At 35.2% G+C, this 20,487-nt stretch overlaps 1 long non-coding RNA gene across 1 annotated transcript in view; it reads right to left on the bottom strand.

The window, feature by feature from the left end:
- Positions 1-20,487, bottom strand: part of LOC135841165 (uncharacterized) — a 210,082-nt gene that overhangs the window by 27,659 nt on the left and 161,936 nt on the right. The window contains exon 3 of the long non-coding RNA XR_010557853.1: positions 1,055-1,087. This is a non-coding gene — a long non-coding RNA (uncharacterized LOC135841165). The remainder of the gene's footprint in view (positions 1-1,054; positions 1,088-20,487) is intronic.

The following is a 20,487-nucleotide window of genomic DNA, read 5'->3' as shown; positions in this document are numbered from 1 at the left end:
ATCAAGTGTTACTCATTCTATTTTATGCAGTTTTAAACAACGGAAAAAATGATAGGTAGGTACATTTTGGCATGATCGAAAAAGCTGCCTCAAAAGTAGAAAAAATCCGGAAAACTGCCACAAAAGTGAAAATGGAGCCAAAAAAAAAAAGGTTGCGAAGATGGTGAAAAATCGAACAAAAAAAAAGGAAATAGATTTCAAAAAATATTTTAATGTTTTCCAATTTTTTAACGATTTTTTCAATGCTTTCAGTTGAAAAAACTAGTCCAAAAGTAGAAAAAAATTGGAAATCATATGGAACATTACACAACGTCAGAACAACTTAATAACAACGGAAATTTTCAATTATGAGGTAAGTTTTTTTTTATAGAAACCTTGACACGTAACGGAGCAAAAAAAGTCAACAATTACACAAACAATCCTGAATTTATGTTATACGTAGGTACCTATGTAGGTAACTCTACCTCTACCTACATAGTCCAATATCCAAATGGCCAAATCCGCACTAACTCGACGTTGTAAAAAACACATCTAATAATCAAATAATGTTAAAGCATATCGTACAGATATCGATATAAAAACCATACTTAATCCATATAACGATCACCTATATGCCCCCATATTGTAAGTACAGTGAGTAAGTATAGTATATACGACTACATCCACACAGCAGACGACTGAGACGACGAAGTCGAGTAAATATGAGCTATATCTGTCAGTACTGTAACGAATCTCGTAAAACATATTTTATGATTTAATCAGACGCATTTTCCATTTTAGAATACAACAAAGAGTCGAAAACGAAGATGTATAAATGTCTTTATTTCGGCTTAAAGGGACTGTAACGCCATCTGTGTACTAATAAAACACCCAATATTAAGGCCCATATTTCTGTCTCGTAAAAACTAACACACCCGGGGGTAGTAGCTCAGCTCCCGTACACAACACGACCCGAGATTATACACGACCCAACAGCTTACAGCGAAATTCATGCATTATGAAAATTTTATCGAAGTTAAACTATCGTTATTACAACATAAAGCTTGATATTTACCTTCAGATTTAATTTAACCATCCGCAAGAGAACCTGGAACAAAACAAAAAAAAAAAAAATACAAAAAACACGTCAGAAAATAAACTTATTTTTATTCGTTCCCTACCCGGAAAACGACCATATCGTACGAAATTGAAAATTCTTCTTAACAATCACCCCCTTTCAACCTTTCCACCATCGCCGAAGAGTGTAACATACCGCGTCACTGTTATACTTACTGAGATAGTAGTATAGTTTTTACACCTTATGTTTTGATGAACCTAGGATAATAAAAGTATGGAAAAAACGCGCGCCAAATATCGTAAAAAGCTATCGTCGTATAGTTGATTTTAATCATATTCTTAATAGTAATGCTTTATTCGTGAGCTTTTTCATAGATAATGAACACCAATAAAATATATTTTACGTTCTTTTACTAGGATTTTTATCGTTACCTTTTCTTCGTCTTAATATTTTGAACGGATCTTGGGTGGCAGTATGCTATACCAATCAAAATACTCCAACTGTCGTTAAAAGACACTGTTACATTTTTTTCCTTTTTTCTAGATTGTTATTGTTTTGTTGTGTTGTCTAATTTTCCAACGCGAATTGGTTTTTAGATCGGGAGAAGGGGTGCTGCTCTTTTGTCTATCTCTCTTCATTTTTATAGTTGATCAATTAACAATCGACTACCATAATATGTATCTACATTTCTATTTTCTACATTGTACAATATCATCCAAGTGCCAGTACATAGACACGTAATGCACGTCATAATGGTATCATTTGAATAATAAATATTCGCTTTTCTATTTACATTGTGCAGGTTCTTCATTAAACCATATAATACATAGTAAAACTAGCCCCGGAAATCTCATTCGTCAACTAGAAGATGCACATTCAATTTCAATTCAGTCAAAGAGCAAGCAATCGACTAGGTACGTTAACAGTTACAGATTTTTTCAAACCGAATAAGTCAGAATTATCAACGTCAAAAAGGAACAAAAAAAAATCCGAAGAAAAGTTTTTGTTAGGACGACAGCTAGCATTGTTGTTCTCTCGAGATTTACTACCATTATATTCAAAAATAAACGTTAAAAAAAATCAATGGTGTGTCAAAAAGGAGATCTCAATAAGGCAATATCCATTTTTGTACAGCCACAGTGGTCTGTGTCCATAGTGGAGCTATGAAGCCATTATCCAGACTATTCCAGACTTGTCTTCTGAGTTTGAAACGATCCAGATCCAACTGGCGTTGGGTGTTGAAAGAAATACGTATTTGGCTAGCCCAACGCATTGCATAGGTATATTATTGTAAGATATTGTTTTTATTAATTTGATGTATCTACTTGATGTTTTGCTGACAAGCGCAATGATTTATGTCTTGTGCCATGTACACATCTTCCAATCGAATGGTATAGTGCTCGTAAAATATACTTCTGTGTTGCTGTCTGCTGGGCTGTTTATATAGTACTTAATTGGGTATGTATTGCTTGAACTCAGAGTCGGATGGTATTGTGACCATCGGTGCACCTACATGAAACTGTTATTCCCGACTATTCCGGACTTGTCTTCTGAATTTGAAACGATCCAGATCTATAATTTCCGTTTCAGTGGTGCTGGGCTAAGGAGGATGATTTATATTAAGTGGTTATTGCGGTTTTCAGAACATTGGTGCAGCTGCATGAAACTGTCATTCCAGAGTATCACAGACTCGTCTTTTGAATTTGAAACGATCCAGATCTGCAGACAAGTGCAGCTGGTTCAAGGTGCTAGACTGAAGGGGATGAGGGGGATGATTTATGTCTTGTGTCATGAACACATCTTCCGACCAGATGGTATAATGTTCGTAAAATATATGTGTTGTTGTCTGATGGGTCAGCATTTATAATGTGAGTAGTGCACAGGTTGCTACATACCAGACCTGTCTTCTAAATTGGAAACGATCCAATTTGCGTTGCAGTTGTGCACGGCTAAGGAGGATCTTTTACTTCTACTACATAAAGTGGTGAAAGAGTGTTATACCACAGACAAATCTCCCAGTCTGATAGTTCAGTGCTGGCATTTTTGTGCATTGGGCTGTAAAATCTATGTATTGTGTTCTGCTGGGCAGTTTTACTCAGCCTGTAAAGCGATATCCTTATAATGTAGGAATTAGGAAATGCTGGGAATATTTATTTTCTGCATATTTTCAACAAAATGAGGGCATAAAATATGCGAATATTTTCAGTTTTCTACAGAATAAATTATTCTACTCAATCTATGAATTACTCAAAAATTGGGAGATCGTAGTCTATGAAATTGCTAAGAAGTCGAAATGTTCACGATCCAACATTCTTTCAAGTCTCTTGTAAAGGACTACAAGTGCAAGCATGGAATTTCAATACCAATAAGTCAGGCTGGTTCTCACTTTCAAGTTTCAAATAGTATCTTTTCAGAGTGAGGAGTGAACAGGGTTCTGCACAGGTGACGAGTAAGTCAAAAATGAGAAAAATATGGATTTTCCACCAAAAATTAACTCACCTTTAAGGATTCCTGGCTCAACTCTCTGCATGGCTCGAAGAAAATCAATCCCAATTTGCAGCTGCCCTCCAACTAATGCCTTGTCAATAACCAACTTGCCTGAGAAATCGCCCGAGACAAAATCGTCCGAGACTACATCGCCCGAGACCAAATCAACTGATGTTGCATTTTGAAAAACAGTAGACGTAAGTACAAAGTGAAATTTTGAACAGTGGTATCCGACTTGTGTCATATATGTATATAATTTATCCTACGGGAGAATAAAGAATATCACAATCAAGAAATCTTCAAATTCAGGCGGTAAATTACGTAAAAATGAATGGTGAGCAAACATTACAAGCACATGATATTTGAAATCCTAATTGCGTTTAATTTCAAACAGACAACAGATCGCCGGTTGTCAATGAGCTGTTGGAAGCAACTCTACCGATGATAACGCTTTTCGTGAAATATTCAGCGAAGAATAAAACGTTGGAAGAACAGATCTTACTGAAAAATTCGACAAAGATGCCATGGAAAAAGCAGTCAAAGCAGTTGACAGCGAGCAGATGTCGTACAGAAACGTCTGCCAGATTTATGGAATGAAACTAATTGGCTACTTTACAAAGACAAATAACAAAATTTCAAGCTTCAAAAGCTACAAGTGAATCGGAAAATACGAGTAACTATGAATATGCAGACAATCACGACTGGCGTAAAGTGTTTACCGAAAAAGAAGAAGAAGGCTTAGTTAAATACGCGATTACGTTTGCAAGAATTGGAATACGGAATGTCAAAAAAAGATTTCCGAATTTTAGCATTCAAATATGCTCTAGAGAAAAACAAAAAAGTTCCTAAGGGATGGACTGAAAATAGTATTGCTGGTAAACAATGGATGAGATATTTTATGGATTGTCATAAGAAGAAATTGTCACTCCGCAAGCCCGAGTCTTCGAACAAATTAACAATACTCCGATACCAAACGCAAAAGACATAGGAAAAGAACTAAAATTCGAGGCGGATCAATTTGGCAATGTAAAAGACAAAGATGGCCAATAAAAAGAACGACGTGGAAAATCAACTAAATGTTAATGTTGGAAATCCGATACCCAAAATAGTCATACCAGCTCCAGAGAAACTCTGAAGATGAGATGGTTTCGCTTATGTAAAGAACACACGTGACTTACATCAGCTGAGACCAAATTGACTGAGACTACACTGGCGTCAGCATAAGTAGGTAGAAATAAATCCCAGAAACTCTCTCGAGGAAAATAAAAAAATATATTTTTGGGAGGGTAAGGAGGTGTCTGGAAGAATAGGTATCTAGGAGAACGTACTTCCGCAAGAAAAAGAAGGCTTTAACAGGACAATAATGAATATGCGATACCAGTCGGAAAAATTGGTATACATATTTTCTCCCCATAGCAGTCGGAAAATTTTTGGTCCAATTTCCATCCTCCCCCTCCCCTCCACAAAAACCTCAATATAGTTTCCTGCCGTACAAATGTAACAAAATTATATTAATCACAAAGAAGTTGAGCTATCAAAGAAAAATCATTTTAGAAAAAGCTCAAATCCTTGATTTCCAACAAAACAAATGAATATAAATTGGAAGTTTTTTTTTCAAAAATGATTAAACAACACGAATGAAAAACATTAGTAAAAAGCACTTTTTGAAAATATTTTTTTCAAATTGATAGGTAAGAAAAAAATCATAATAACGATAGGTAGTAAAAAAAATTATTTTGGCAGTTCCCATGTTGAGCAAAAAAAGAATTGGTGAAAGTAATGTCTTTGACCTAAAAATGAAAAAAACAAAAATCTAGAGCGTGGTCTACCTACATTTCTGTTAGTTTTTTTTTGTCATTCTTTTGGTTAAACGCATTTCTTCCACCATCAAGTTTCCATTTTTGCTCAACTTGGGAAATGCCAGATGACCTTTTTTTACCATCGTTGATACGATTTTTCCAATCAATTTTTAAAAAATACTTTCATGAATTATTTTTGAAAAAAAAATCCAATTTATACTCATTGTTTTGTTTAAAATGAAGGATTTGAGCTTTTTCAAAACTTTCATTTTCCAAAATGATTTTTCTTTGAAAGTTCACTATTACACCCTTCAAAGCAATTGGTTTCCCCAACATGGGAATTGGGAACCTAGAGAACTTTCAAAGGACTACAACTTGAATAATAAAATAATTATTTTACATTTTATCCGAATAATACTGAGTTCATTTGCCTGCGCGCAAGGTGAGCATTTGCGCGCAAATTCCACAAATGGATGTTATTTGCTTCTATTTGTGATTTTCAACTAGAAAAGTTGTCCAAAAAATGGAAAAGCATGAAAAAATAGGGCAAAATCAAGACAATTTCTCATATTTTATTTAAGATTAAGAGGAAGTGGAGAGGGGTTCAATATTATTGCAATCGATTTTTTTCACTACTTTAGAAAATATTTTAATTTCTTTTTCAATTCAAAATTTTCAAATGTTTGGATCTTTTCTTCGGAATTGATCATCATTTGAGTGAAAATTTTTAGAAATTGAAATATCCAAAATAAGGGAAGAATAAAATGGAAATTGAAAACTTTTTGATTAAAAATATGAAAGAACAAGCCATTTTTCCAAAAATACCTACCTCAATATTTTCAGAAAGGGGAGCCCTCAAATTTTTGTTCCATAGCCATAGTTGAAAACTGGTAAAAAAGACAATAGCAAGACAATTTCTCAAATTTTATATTTTGAATGAAAGGGGGAGGGGAGGAGTTCGATATTATTTTTTCACTACTTCAACATTAATAAATTAACCTGTCGTTTGTCATCTATAAACTTTCTACTCTTTCAGCTAAGGCAAATTACAAATCAAAAAACTCTCAGACTTGCATATTTTGGACTATTCCACTCTACATTGGCCTATGGGGTGGTTTTTTGGGGAGGTAATGCATCATATGTCAAGCAAATTCTCACACTACAAAAACGTGCGATAAGAACAATTTATAAAATACCTCTAAGACAAACATGCAGGCCCATCTTTGTTGATAATAAAATCCTCACTACAATATCACAATATATTTTGGACATATCTCTCATGGTTTATACTAAGGTTATAACCTTTCCAAAAATTACCCATCCATACAGCACAAGATCACTAGGTAACCTTAGAACTCCCCACCACCGTACAAAACTTCTCCAGTGTAGTGCTGTATCATCTGCAGCAAAAGTATACAATCGGATTCCAGGGAGTGTTAAAAACCAGCCAACTGCAAAAAAATTTAAAATTGCTCTCAAAGAATGGCTGATCAATAGTGCTTTTTATACCCTGGAGGAATATCTTGGCTACTCTGATCAATAATTGCTTGAATTTTGATTCTGTATATATAGTTTCAAATCTTCATATTTTTATGTTTTAATCATGTCTTTTATTTTATTTAAATCTGAAAATTGTATCTTATACGTAGATAAGTAATCAAAAATTTTTACAGTTTTCAATTATGTAATGCTCAACGTGATATAATGGCAGCATTGCTGCCGCATGTATCTCAAATATACAATTTGAATTTGAATTTGAATTTCTTTTTTTTTTTCAATTCAAAATTTTCAGATGTTAAGATGTTCCCCTCCTTCCACAAATTCATCATCACTTGGCAAAAATTTTTTAGAATTTCATATTTTCAAAAAAAATAAAATAAGAAAGAATGGAATATGGGAAGCACAAAAATTTCCACTAATGGAAGAACCCCATTAAAATCACCTGGAATCATCGTTTAAGGTTTACCATTTTCTTCCAAAATAAAAACTTGAATATTTTTCAGAAGGGAGAATCTCAAATTTTGTTTCATGATTCAAAAATAGAAGAAATGATCCAGTAGGTCACTAAGTGTCAAACAAGCAGGACATCATGAAAAAAAGGGGATAACAGAAGAACTTTCTGAAACACCTTTTTCAAATTTTTAAACGTTAGGAATCAAATAAAACCAAAATTCATCACTTTTTTACCGAGAAATCGTTATGAGATAAAGTGAAAATGGCTCAAATCATCCCATTTTCTGACTTTGGGGGAGGTGAGTTGAGTTTATAGCGTTTTTATTAGTTTATTCATCAATAGCGACCTCTGGCGTGTATTTTGATATGTCCCATGATGAGTATTCACAATTTAGACCAAATAGGAGTTGGATCCAGATGCTCACCGAAATAGTTCAAGGACTGCTAATCTTCGAGGATCATTTGAAAAAAAAAGCATCCAAAACAAATGCAAAATTCCTGGGAATCCAAATTGTATGTCTCTATATGAAAATAGCCGAACTGGACAAAAGTTGCAACGTTTTCACAATTTAGACCAAATCTGAGGTGGACCCGGATGCTCACCAAAAAAGTTCAAGGATTGCTTATCTTTGAGGAGCATTTGAAAAAAAATGCATTAAAACCAAATGCAAAATTCCTGGGAATCCAAATTGTATGTCTCTATATGCAAATAGCTGAACTGGGCAAAAGTTGCAATGTTTTCACAATTTAGACCAATTAGCAGTTGAATCCAGATGCTCAACGAAATAGTTCAAAGACTGCTTATCTTCGAAGAGCATTTGAAAAAAAAATGCATCCAAACCAAATGCAAAATTCCTGGGAATCCAAATTGTAGGTCTATATATGCAGACAGCTGGTCTGGGAAGAAGTTGAACGTTTTCACAATTTAGACCAAATCTGAGGTGGACCCGGATGCTCACCAAAAAAGTTCAAGGATTGCTTATCTTTGAGGAACATTTGAAAAAAAAAATGCATTAAAACCAAATGCAAAATTCCTGGGAATCCAAATTGTATGTCTCTATATGCAAATAGCTGAACTGGGCAAAAGTTGCAATGTTTTCACAATTTAGACCAATTAGCAGTTGAATCCAGATGCTCAACGAAATAGTTCAAAGACTGCTTATCTTCGAGGAGCATTTGAAAAAAAAATGCATCCAAACCAAATGCAAAATTCCTGGGAATCCAAATTGTAGGTCTATATATGCAGACAGCTGGTCTGGGAAGAAGTTGAACGTTTTCACAATTTAGACCAAATCTGAGGTGGACCCGGATGCTCACCAAAAAAGTTCAAGGATTGCTTATCTTTGAGGAGCATTTGAAAAAAAAAATGCATTAAAACCAAATGCAAAATTCCTGGGAATCCAAATTGTATGTCTCTATATGCAAATAGCTGAACTGGGCAAAAGTTGCAATGTTTTCACAATTTAGACCAATTAGCAGTTGAATCCAGATGCTCAACGAAATAGTTCAAAGACTGCTTATCTTCGAGGAGCATTTGAAAAAAAAATGCATCCAAACCAAATGCAAAATTCCTGGGAATCCAAATTGTAGGTCTATATATGCAGACAGCTGGTCTGGGAAGAAGTTGAACGTTTTCACAATTTAGACCAAATCTGAGGTGGACCCGGATGCTCACCAAAAAAGTTCAAGGATGGCTTATCTTTGAGGAGCATTTGAAAAAAAAATGCATTAAAACCAAATGCAAAATTCCTGGGAATCCAAATTGTATGTCTCTATATGCAAATAGCTGAACTGGGCAAAAGTTGCAATGTTTTCACGATTTAGACCAATTAGCAGTTGAATCCAGATGCTCAACGAAATAGTTCAAAGACTGCTTATCTTCGAGGAGCATTTGAAAAAAAAATGCATCCAAACCAAATGCAAAATTCCTGGGAATCCAAATTGTAGGTCTATATATGCAGACAGCTGGTCTGGGAAGAAGTTGAACGTTTTCACAATTTAGACCAAATCTGAGGTGGACCTGGATGCTCACCAAAAAAAGTTCAAGGACTGCTTATCTTTGAGGAGCATTTGAAAAAAAAATGCATCCAAACCAAATGCAAAATTCCTGGGAATCCAAATTGTATGTCTCTATATGCAAATAGCTGAAATGGGCAGAAGTAGCAATGTTTTCACAATTTAGACCAATCAGCAGTTGAATCCAGATGCTCAACGAAATAGTTCAAAGACTGCTTATCTTTGAGAAGCATTTGAAAAAAAATTTATCCAAACCAAAATTGAAAATTCCTGGGAATCCAAATTGTAGGTCTCTATATGCAAATAGCTGAACTGGGCAAAAGTTGCAATGTTTACACAATTTTGACCAATTAGAAGTTGGATCCAGATGCTCACCGAAATAGTTCAAAGACTGCTTATTTTTGAGAAGCATTTTCCCCATCTGGTGTTGATTTGAAAAGCAGAACTGCTTTCCACCTTATATAGCCATGGCTACATAATTTATCTAAGAGTAGCAAAGTATACCACTTTGTCACTCTTGGAAAAATTACCTAGCCATGGTTATAAAATCAAGAAATCGATTATCAAAATCGATAAAATCGATTATCGAAATCGAAATCGATAAAACCGATTATTGAAATCGAAAAATCGAATTCGAAATCGAAAAATCGAATTCGAAATATCGATTATCGTATTCAAAATATTGATTATCGATATTGAATTAATTACCCAACTTCCCAAACCCTCAAAAATTGTATGGAGGCGGAGGCATATAAAACATGTAGAGTGCACCACTTATGCAGTTAATCATATCTGATAAAAAGCTAAAAAATGAAATTACTCTCGATGGTGTTTCCTGTTACATACTATGGTTTCTGTTTCTGTTTGTAACTGAAAATTGGCTGAGCTCATAATATTATCGTCTCACTGAATTATTAATCATTAATTATTATAATTGTATCTTTATAAAATGGAATTTCCGCCAACGCCACCACCAACTCCACCACCACCAACGTAAGTACTCTTTAATTTCAATTATTATAGTGTAATCGCGATAACTCCGAGGTGTTTCTTTCTTCAACTTACATAAGACTCAAATTTACATCATTAACTCAAAAACTACAATAAATTGAAGCAACTTTCACCCTTCAGCTTTGAGTTATCGCGATTCCACTGTATTTTTTCACGAATTATAGTTGCTAAGATAATACTGATTTTTTCAGTAAAGAGCCAAGAACACTGCAGTGGCTCGCTGCCAACGCGATAATACAAATTGAGGATTGGGGAAACTATGTTTCGTCCGAGGATATGCACGTTCCACCTGTGATCATCCGCAGATTGAACATCACTGCACTGAACATACTTTTAAATCTAAATGAGGATGATGACGACGACGAAGACGATGAGGAAAACCCTGTCATTGATTTACCTACTCCACCACAAAGGTAAATTTTATGTATAAAAAAGTAGCATAATAGTTATGACATAATAAACACAAACTGAACGTATTCGCGGTCACAAACACAAGTTGTAGACATTTGTATCACATATGAAAAGTGTTTGTGACCGCGAATACATTCAGTTCATAACTGGGAACATGAACACGTTCTGTTTGTGAACGCGCATGTATATACGATACTATTATACCCCCACCAGTCATATGTATAACCAGGAGATGCTGTATTCTGAAGATAATAAAACAGCTGTTTGTTTGTTTGTTTTTTTTTTCAGTCCAGAGCCCAGCTATTTTGAGTTGAATCCCGTCCCTCCGTACGAGGGATGAGGGATGGGAATCTCCCTCGTGGAGTTCCTACAACTACAATGACGATCCGTATAATACATCTGTGGTGTTGTACCACCACTATACGTGGTCATCTGGATTTCAACAAGCGTAGGTGTTTTTATTTATTTATTAATCAGATACGCTAGATGCCGTAAATTTACACTTTCTCCTGTAAAGGAGCGCGACTACGACGACGACGATGTAGATTTCAAAAAAAAAATCTTTTTTTTTTTTTTTTCAGAAATGATTCTACAGATAATCACGAAGCACACAATGACGACAAAAACGATGACGACGACTTGAATGAGCCTTTACCGAAGAAGAAAAAGTGACTTTTTTTAAAAAATCTAGTTTTTTTTCACGTTCATATTTGAAAAAAAAAACAGAAATGATTCTACGAATAATCACGAAGCGCACAATGACGACAAAAACGATGACGACGACGACGACGACGACGACGACGACTTGAATGAGCCTTTACCGTGACAAAACTTATTTTTTAGAAAAAATCTAGTGCGTTTTTTTTATTTTTTATTACTTTTTTAGTATAACGTTTTATATTTTCAAAAAAAAAAAACGTTATCGCGTTCGTTTTACTTACCTACTTGTTATCGTGTTCGTTTTAAGTATAAATTTTCATTTTTTTAAAAAAATAAATAGTTAAGACTCAAGAAATGTTTCGTAAATTTTTTTGTAAAAAATTTCTAGGAACTAGCGGGACACTTTGGGCTTGCTCCGATCCAGGACCCCCAAAGCGCCCCGCTAACTACTAACGCATCAACAGATTTTTGGATCTTATGTGAAATATTGTTAGTTTGATCTGTGCCCCTTCCCTTCTGTACAAGGTGATGGAGTTTTAGCAGTCTGCAAATGTATGATGTCAGTCAACATTGAAGTTAGTAATGAAGAAATACGATGGGATGATGCTGTGAAGCACTTAGTACCACATCCAACAATGGTTAGTGATGATCTCCAAACAGTGCATAAACGAGAACTTGATGAATTCGTGGCCATTTTGCGACCATTTATCAAGAAAGGTAAGCTTCAATACCATCATTCGGCTGTTCTATAGACACTGGACCTGCGGAGTAAGACAACCAACTGCAGGCCGAGGGGAATGGAAACGGTAAAGAAAGTTTGTGTAGGGATAATTTATCCCGCTGAGTGCTCTTGGCTGCGCTGTACTTCAATCCACAGGCAACGGGGGAAAGGGACGGTAGTGAGTTTTGTGTAGAGCCAATTTCTCCCGCTGAGTGCTCTTGGCTGCGCTGTATTTTGCATGTAGTTTGTTCAAGAAATCGACAGCAGCGCAGCCAAGAGCACTCAGCGGGAGAAATTGGCTCTACACAGGTTTTTTTGGCAAGATGACTGCCAGTTGGTTGTCTTACTCCGCAGGTCCAGTGTCTATAGGCTGTTCGATAAATTAGTCTAAAAAACATCGACCATTTAGTTAATATAGACGACTACTCTAATGTTAAATTAGGCCACTGGTTATGTCGCCAACTCTGTATATTTCAGACTGTGAACAAACGCATCTGCGCATGCCTCACGAATTGATGCGTGTATAAACTGTAAACACCACCTCCCCACCAGTACCACCACTAATCCATCCACTAACAACAAAAATACACACACACATTTCCTGACGCATGAGCAGATGCGTTTGTTCACAGTCTGAAATATACAGAGTTGGCGACATAACCAGTGGGATAATTTTGCATATGAGTAGTCGTCTATATTAACTAAAAGGTCGATGCTAAAAAACCAATCAATTGGTAGGTACATATAATGATTTTATAAATTTGTGTTATTTTCGTATTAAACAGTTCGTTCTAGTTTTAAACTTTCGTGTTGATAATCCAACCGGTTGGATAATTTCTCTTGCATGGGATTATCTTACCAAGGACCCGATGACCCATACAATTTCTGAAAATTCATCAGAGACAAGTCACTAACACGAGTTACAACAAATCTACAGCTGTGATTTTCATTTAAAAAAAACAATTGTTCTTTTTACAGCATTCTTTGCAATAAATGTCCAAACGTAATAAAATTTCACATCATAATTGCCAACGAAACTCGCATCAACCCATCTTCCAGCTACGACAATGAGCATTGCAAGATGCAACACAAATTCAATGGCGTGCAAAAGAGCTATAAAGTCATTTCCGAATCTTGTACATTTGTAACGATACAAGCGTAAGACGTACTTACGGAAATAGACAAGACAGCACGTTACATCCATAAGGAAAATCTATTTAACACCTTGTCAAACAAGAATTACAATGTCGGTTTAAAATTAGTCACAGATCTGAGATTAAGAGTACCTAAGTACAGTAAAAGATTAAGGGAAAAGGATAGCTAGACGAAGAGCAAGTCCAAGGTAGCTATATTAAGTATAGTAGTATCCGTATCATAAATAGGAACTATACACACATATCGTAAAATATATACTGTTATACTTGTGTATCGGGCATAAAGCTCATTAGTTCAGCAAGTTATTACAATAAAGCTATATAAATTTCTAATCTTCAGCGACACCGCCCGGTATACGGGTGGTTGGCATTTACGAGCAATATTTGAAATTTAATGGCTTTTGTTGCAGAAATTACAGGATAAAATATAACGCGTTCGCCTTTAAGAACGGAATCTTAATACCTTTTCATTACTTCTACGCGAATAAGCTTTATACATTTTTGTCATGTTTATGTTCGGAATGACAAATAGGCCAATGTACAATATACGCTACCTACCTACGCAAAAACACGCACGTCCTCCCTGCAGACGTTCCTTATTATGTTAGTCTAGCAACCTTCTACTTCCAGGGCTCTTGAAAAACTATACGGTAGCAAATATTACACGGTTTTAGCTTTGGTACGTGAGGTTTTCATGACTGGTAAGGGGATGGAGGGGCATCAACGACTTTTACAAAACAGTGTACAGATCTATGTGTTATAAAGGTTTGGTATTAATTTTTTAGGTATTCGGAGAAGCATCTTTTATTTTTAGAAATTAAGAGAACATCGTCCCTGTGAGATGACCAAACAAATGGTCGATAAGCAGCAATAACTAAGTACATAAATAAGGTGCGTGCGGGCTATTCTAAAACACAAAATAAAACTACATATACATTTCACAACCACCTGAAAAATTTTATAATTTTTTCAAAAGTACCATTCCATGTGGTTTTCACGGCAAAAACGATGCCGCACTTGAAAAAATTCTCAGATATTTCGCCCCCCCCCCCTTCACAAATTGGTACTGGCTGGAAATCAATTATATAGAGAGTTACAATCCTAAAGACGCAATAAAAAATATACTGCTCAAGATTGACGACAAACAACTCGTGAACTTGAAACAAAATATAACAATGGTAACATTTTACTCGATTTAAAAAAATTTTGCCCTCACTTACCTCGCGGCTGTCCTATTCTTTCTTTCAAAATCAACCTCTTACAAAAATATCATGAATTCAGGGGAAAAATTGGTCAATTTTTTCCCTGTAGCAGTCGGAAAATTCTAGTCGAATCTCCTTCCTCCTTCCCCTCTCAAAAACCTCGAGATATAGTTTCCCGCCCTAGAAATGTAGTCAAATTATACTTGCCCATGACCAGCATTGGCTTCTGCTGACGGCACTGTCTTTATTAGCTTGTATTAAGTACTGTGTAACGTTTTTCAATTAAATAAACATACATATTTCAAAATATACGTGATTATTATTCTGATACTGGCACTCTGACATTGACACTGACCCACTGACACATTTATATCAGTCAGTGTATCACAAATTGCGTCAAAGTGAGACTGAGACGCAATGCCAGTACGCAGACGCAATGCCAGTACGCAGTGCCAGTGGCACTGAGACTGGCACTGAGACTATGACACTGGGCACTCCAAATTGGCATTTCATTGCAGTCTCACTTTGACGCAATGTAAATTCGTGGCACTAACTATAAAGTGCCAAAAAAAACCACGGGAAGCTTGAAGTGTAAGCGAAACCGATATTAATCAAGAAAGGTAAGTGAATCCGGCCCTTAACGTAGATTTTGAAAATATTCACATGAAATATGATACACTATGCAGGCTATTGTGATACACTTCCATTTCTGCCACTAATCAGATCTACATAATTTCGTTGGAAAATTTTCTTGTAGGTGGTATATGGTTGTCGAGATTTGCTTTGCATGAAATCAGTTCACTTAAAGGCTCATCAAAATGTATCACATCGTAAGTTCTCATGTTTGTAATTTTACTCTTTTGTATACACCCGTTAATCAGCAAGCCGCTAGCCTAAGATCCTTTTTGACCGATTAAAAATTTAAAAATCGTTTATTTTTGGAAAATTTCGTAATTCGAAAACATTTTTTTCTCGAACATTGCACGATAGGAAGTAATCACCCTGAAAAATCGAGAAATAATATTTCTGAAACTTGAGGAATATTTTGGAAATGTTATGACATTATTGCTAATTACAACTAGACAAAAGATGAATGTAGGTAAACATTTACCATTTTTTTCGTTATTTCAATGTTGGCAACAGTGGAAAAAAAACTTACCACACTGCATTTCAAAATGCTCCTCAGGTTTGCGAAATAAACGCATAAAGTTTGAGAAGAAATACTTTCGAAACACGAATTTTTCTAAAAATAATTATCTAAGCGATTTAGAAATTTCCGACCGCTGAAAAGAACCCTTGAAAAAATCGTCTTAGATATTTCTACGACGACGCGACGCAGAATCTCAATGTACCATCATTTGGAATTGGAACTGGACCTTTTTTCAATAAGAGTTTGGGCGGAGGCAACAGCGAAAAAAAACCTATTTTTTTCAAAAATGCCCCCTCTTTGAAGGCTCATATTATCCCTTCGAGGACACCTTCGGTGCTGAAATTTTTTCTCGGTTACTTTCAACCAAAAACGAAATCCTCCTCTATATTCGCTGAAAATCTTATATTTTTTTGCGATCCATCCAAATGTACTCTCTTTGATTGAAGATTTCTCCTCTCACTACATTTTAAATTCTATCTGAATATATATGTACATTTTCCTGCATATGGTTTTTACTTTTATTTGTTGCAGTTTGTAGTCTACAGGAAACTTGCATATTTTATAATACACAGAAAAATCTGTTTTTGGAGTGAAATGTAGTCTGACCAAACAATCGAAGAACCGACCCACTACAAGGTATAATCTCGAATAATTACATACATCGAATTGCATAAAATTCAATGTAAGTGATCTTTTATTCTTCTACAACACGTCCAGCTTTGAAAGAGATAGAAATCCATCCTATCATGACTATTCTTTGAAATTCAAATTTAGCTCATTTCAAATGAATAATTATATCAAAAGTACATTAAATTGAGGTAGACAGCTATGTTTTGATTCATCCATTTTGAGTTTTTGTTGTAAATTAATTGTTTTGTAAAATATTATCTTAAAAGTTTGTGTAAGTTGATTGTAGTTGTCCATGATACTTATAGTTGTAAGTTTGTGGTCTCGTTTGCTTTTCTTATTCAAACTCAAACTTTTTAAAAAATCCATCATAGGAAAATAGACTTTTTGCCCGAAAAAGTGTTTTTTACTTCTAAAAAAACAAATTGCTGATTCTTACGCTCTCACCTTGTTTTGCCTTTGTTATGTAGCAATGTCCTGCATATCAAAGATGGAATCCCCCCCCCTCAAATGGCCATCATTGCCATGCATGATATTACAACATCACGTAGGCAAATCCTGTCATCGTTGACCATTGTTTTGTTTGAGTGGGATTCAGATGCCCTTGTTAGTTGTTTTCTTGCCCATGTCAGTTCATCAGTTGTGCGCTGTGTTTCAGTGTTTTTTGTGTCTCGTGGATTTAATTTAAATTGTTTTATTGTTGTAAAAAATTAAAATGTCGAGAAGAAATAATAACCGTTACAATCCGATCGCAGACAGAAACAACCACCAAACGTTGCTGGGAAGAGCTGTAAGGAAATTGATATCATATATATGTACTTCAACAGTTCAAATTACATCAAGTGTCAGAGTGCGAGCACAAACCAAAATTTTAAATTACCTTCGATAGCTTTTACTGACAAGAAGAAAAAAGTGAGTATATTACATCATCACCGCTGACGCTCAACGATCAGAAATACCAAATTTTGAATCAAATGAGTTACATATTTTCTTTGCAATATTTCAGGATTCCGCTCGCTTGACCACAATTACCGAACGCATGCAGATGTACCAATGTCGAACCCTGGACGCATTGGTCAATATAATCAGAACTTACGAACGCAAAGTGTGAGTAGAGGTAAGAAAAATTATGTACCTATAGGCATAACTAATTTGTTCTTTTCAAAAAATTTTCTCACAACTAATTCGTGTGCTTTTTTTCGGACCAATGTCACTCTGTTGAATTGTTTTCGGCCTTATTTAGCGGCTCTGTTCAATGCCGCGTGAAATTGTGATATAAGTTTTAAATATGTACATCAGGAGCTTCCAGCGAGAGTTCATTTCTATTAGTACATCTACATACTTACATTGAAATTGTCCCCGAAAAAACGTTATAATCAACTTAGGTAGCTTAAAAGCATGACATTTCAAGTCGAATAAGTCATGGTAAGTAATTCGCAAATCCCAAGTGAGTGTATCTAAGAGGCTAGAAACCTTTCTACTTAATCCCTGAATACCGAGGCCGAGCCCTTCAAATCGATTTTAAAAACACTTCCAAGCCGATCTTGAGTCTCCCAAAAATACCCAGCAAGAAAGGACAACTCGAAACTGAAATACTTATTAACAAGTCATCAGCTATTCGCTGATTGCAAGATAGTTTTTGTTTTTTTGAACAAGCTACAATGAGAGGCTATTTTCCTTTCATCCTATCTGATCTAAGTCGGGAGATCGTGTTCTTTCATCTTGAGGTTACATGAAAGTTGGCTCATACTTACTTATATTCTGAGGTCGAATGAAGAAATATCAGTTTTTCCCTGTACACGCCAGAATAAGGTACATTTGTACAGGCCGAGAGAAAGATAATTCATCTATCCGACTAACATAGGATGTATGTCAATTGACAAGAAAATGTTGAAACCGGGTGGTCACAAGGGAATGCGGCAAATCAAGTTCTCAAAATTGTGAAAAATATGCAATATTAAGAAGTGTTTGAAAAATTACCTGGTGACTTCAGAACGGTTATGTCAGTTCCGATTTTTAAAAATCAAAGAGCAAAAACTGAAAAAAATCTAAATTTTATCAAATCGCCCTATAAAGTTGAGAGGTATGTACCTCGATCATTTTCAACCCGCTGAATTGATTGGAAACAGTTCCGAATTGGTTTGAAAAATTCTGGAGCCTTCAAGCGCATCTTTGAAAGTAGAAATTGCTTCAAAACTTTACCCAATGAAGTTGATGGAAAGCTAAAAATTACAGTATAGCTTAATTTCAATAAGCTGAATTGATTAGAGGTGGTTTGATGCTGTTCTGAAGGTTCAGGTTCTAGCAAATTTTTCAAAGTTCCACGTTCTTGAAAACCACCATAAAACCTGTCCAATTCAACATGACGCGAATGAACGCGTAATCCACTAAACCGATAACACACCATTTTTTCAAAATCTGTTTCTGTACAGGTTTCAGGGATTTTTTTTGGAAAACTGGAACTTCCAAGAAGTTGCTGGAGGCTTCAGAACAGCTCAAAAGCATCTCCAAATTGACCCAGCAGAAATAAATTTTTGCTTTTCAACTTTATTGGCTGATTTTTTAAAGGAAATTTCAACATTCAAAAATCTTCTGGCGGCTCCAAAACTGCTCAAAACGATTTAAAAATCCTTTCAATAAAATCGTAGGATCGAAAATAAGGATTATACCAAATTTCAGCTTTTTAAGTGAATCTGGTAAAATTTTTAATTTTTCACGTCATTTATTGACTCCTATTTGAATTTCAATTGCAAAAAATATTCTTTTAGCAACTGAAATTTCGGATAATAAATTTTTATAATTATACTTTTCTTACATGTATTAAGCTTCATCTGAATCAAACATTTTGCTGTAATTTTAAGATACCTCCCTAGTACGATTTGAACCGCAGAAATTGAATTTAAAATGTACATTTTGTATACAATGTACAACTATCTCTATTCTCTACCTATATCCTACCTATGTACTATCAAATACCTATGTTTAGATCTATTTCATTAAACCAGCCCCTTCACCGACCCTTTTCAAAAATCAATACAATACCGCTAAGTAAATCGAACCAAACACAACAACGTGTATCGATACCCTACCTTTCATTCAATACCATCCCCATCTCCGTCCCTATTCTCACCCCAACTCCATCTTGTTCGAACGAAACCCTTTTTCAATGCTGGTCGCGCCCGCGCTTTATAAAAAACCGATTAATTTACCACTGACTTTTATGATTTTGGCCAAACACCACGTTTCCATAATTCTTTTCAACTGTGCCGAATTTTCACACGTTCGAAGACCCAAAAAACAATATGCTAAGTGTACTTTATGATCTTGACCACATTCCGTTTTCAAAAGCATACGCGACCCTTCTGAAATCTGAATGAAACAATGATGGTTTTCAAGAGGACGCCCGACGTTGTCGATCGTAAAGTTGCAATTTTACGATTGCTTGTCAAAGATTTGATACGGTGACCATTGGTTTCCCAGAAAAACGTCAAAAATTATTTCAAAAGGTGGTTCATATTTACGATACGAAGTGCATACGCGTGCTGCTATATTAACGTATATTACACAGTATGGTAGATACATATTTTTGATGTGAAATTTGCAGCAGTGAAAATGGAAACGGTTTTTGAATGCGTTTGGCGAACGTGACACGGTTGTTGAGATTATGGTTTTTATTGGAAAATGGATGCAAAAGGATATACGATCACCTTCCTCCATTACAATATGAAGTCCAAAACTTCTGATTTTCTGATTTTTTGTTCATTTCTTTACATTGAAATGAAATGGACATTTTTTTTTACGCCTGTTCTCGAAATCAAAAAGTTAAAACAATGCTTGGTACAGACAAGAAACAAAGTAAACGCATCAATTTTCCACTTCAATATACCCAGAAAGACGAAAAATACAAGCAAAATAATTCACAACAAATATTTCGTTCGCCTGCATCAAACACACTCCACAAAAAAAACATCAATTCTTCACTAAAACAAAAGCACATGCTATCAAAAAAAAATCCTCTACTAGGTCACGAAATCCGTATGCGATATGGTTATTATCGTGTTGAAACTTACCAATATAAATCCATCAAATTTGGTAACGTAATACTCTCGCTATTAACCTAATTACACAGCCAGGCTGCTAAGAAACCAAGACAAGATTATATAGAACATATTAAGCTATAACAATACTCACACAAAATGCTACATTGTCGAGTAATTTACGACGCTTCGAATAGTTTTA

This window comes from Planococcus citri, chromosome 3 (assembly GCF_950023065.1).
Source record: "Planococcus citri chromosome 3, ihPlaCitr1.1, whole genome shotgun sequence".
Taxonomy (NCBI): Eukaryota; Metazoa; Arthropoda; class Insecta; order Hemiptera; family Pseudococcidae; genus Planococcus; species Planococcus citri.
The sequence above is the reverse complement of the archived record's forward strand: the minus strand, read 5'-3'. Positions and strand labels throughout refer to the sequence as shown.